Source organism: Rhamphochromis longiceps, linkage group LG23 (assembly GCF_057381845.1).
Source record: "Rhamphochromis longiceps isolate RC_006_pf linkage group LG23, R_longiceps_female_GT1.1, whole genome shotgun sequence".
Taxonomy (NCBI): Eukaryota; Metazoa; Chordata; class Actinopteri; order Cichliformes; family Cichlidae; genus Rhamphochromis; species Rhamphochromis longiceps.
Window position 1 is genome coordinate 33,247,028 of NC_140578.1, and position 2,253 is coordinate 33,249,280.

The window sequence follows — 2,253 nt, forward strand, 5'->3', positions numbered from 1 at the left end:
GAGATTAATAACAAGTATGACCCCCACCCCTACCTGATCTTCATCAGTACCAGCTTCCTCCTTTTGCCAGTGCTTTAGCTTTGTTTATCAAGTATCATAGGCTGTGTTGGAGTTGCAGTCAATACTGTTTTTGGTCCTGGTTGCTATTAGTTTTGTTTTTCTGGATTACGTTAGGGGAGATGCCGGAATTATGTGGCTGGGTCATGGTTTTCTTCATATTTTGTTTGTTTTAGCTGGGGCTCCCATCTCTTTTTGTTTCTGTCTGTCCTTTTGTGAGTTACTACAGTCCCTTTATTGAAAGCTTGATGAATGGCAGCAGCGTTGTGTCATCCCATATTTCGAGCACCTTTGAGCCACAGATTCAGGGACCGTAGCAGCATGTGTAAAAATCACTGCACATTTAAATATTAACATTTTCTTACATACATTAAGTGTATTATTAAGATGAGGAATTGTTATGTACATTTCAGATCAGAGCTGCTTCAATTGCTTATTCTTAATTCTTGCTTTTCGGTGTGAATATTTACTAGGATCATACAAACCACACAGAGGACCTTGCTTATCACTCTCACACCCAACCGAGACACATCTCTCAGCCTCCCACGGCTGTTTTCATCAATCAGAATTGCACTGACATTACATGGCACAAAGTCAAACAGTGTCCTCTCTCTGGATGAATTGGCAGGAGAAGCTGCTAGATTAGATTGCATCTGAGGAATGCTAATTTTGCAGGAGTCTGGGTCTGGGGATGTCATGATTAAAGACTCAATTTCCCAGAGGTCAGTGTGGTGTGATCACATATTACCGCTAACTGATGGAGTGTCTCTCATGGTATGCCTGTCACAAGTGGCAGCATCAGCACCGGTGGAGGAGAGAGCAGGGTGTTTCTGTGGTGTTCAATATTCCTCTCACAGCTTGGAATTATATTCAGTCACAGATTTCTTAAGTAGCTGTGTTATTCTATCCATCTGCATATTTATTTATTTTTATTTATTTTGCCATAGTTTACCTAAAGTTCTAAAAGACGCTCTCTGCTTATCTCAGCATTGAAATACTGACTTTCAGCTTATCTTCTTATACCATGAAGCCCTGTCGTGCATTATCCCTACATGTGTCTCAGTGGAATGCATTTTAGAGCAGCAGGTTTTAATGCATTCATGCTGTGCATTGTTACTGAGTAATAGTGATGACACTAATGCAAACATATCGCGTTCGGACAAATTACAGCTAGAAACAGAAATTTCAATTTCAGTATTTTAGTGTATTAAATGCTCCAAGCATATCTTCCTACAGCACCGACTGGGCAGCATGTGACTTTATTAGTTTCAGCTGGGTGCTGAGTCTGAAACTCACTTTATATGTAATCCATCATACTGACCATTTTCCTGCCCTTGTTTCTTGTCAGTTATTTTGCAATTATTATTTTGTAATACAGCTGAAAGCAGCAGCTATTTGCTTTCATTTAGTGGTGCAGTTTATGAAGCTTATGCATTCATGGTAAAAAGAAAACAGAGTGTCATGCTTATTTAACAAAAACTAAGTACAGCCTTAATGCTTCACTAGGAATTAAGGGGGTAATTATTAATTTAATGCAATATTGAGTTTTTTTTAAATGTTATTGTTATTGTCAATATTGCCAATTTGCAACACTCTTAAACAGATTCATATTTGAGTAAAGGACCACAGATATCTGACTGAAAAGAGCGTGTATTAAAGCAGACATACTGGCAGAATTTGATCTCATTCTCATGATAGGTTTTTGTAATTACTGTCCCATAAAACGTATTCCATAACTGCATTATTAAATATTTCACAAATATAAAACTCGTTAATGGGTTGAAAACAATGTGTTATCAATCTATTAAAGAAACAATTTCATTGAGGAGCACTACAACTGGAAATAAAACTGCATCTTATAAAACAATTATATGGGAGTCTAAATATGGATCTAAAGGCACCAGGTGATTAGCTTAACCTAGCAATGACAATTTTAGGTAAACCCCCCAAAACAACAAGAAGATAAATATAAAAATTAAATTGTAAGCTTTACAGAAGCTGGTAGTCTAATTCATCCTTGGAAAGAGCTTCTCTGGTAACACTATATTGCCTATAAAACTAAATCCTCTTCATTTTTTTACTCAAGTACAAAAGTATTACTGGATTAATATACCAAAATAGCATTTTTAATGTGCCCATTGGTGATGTAGCATATTTTTAGTTGCATTGGTCCTCTTAAATTGTTTGGGGGAATTT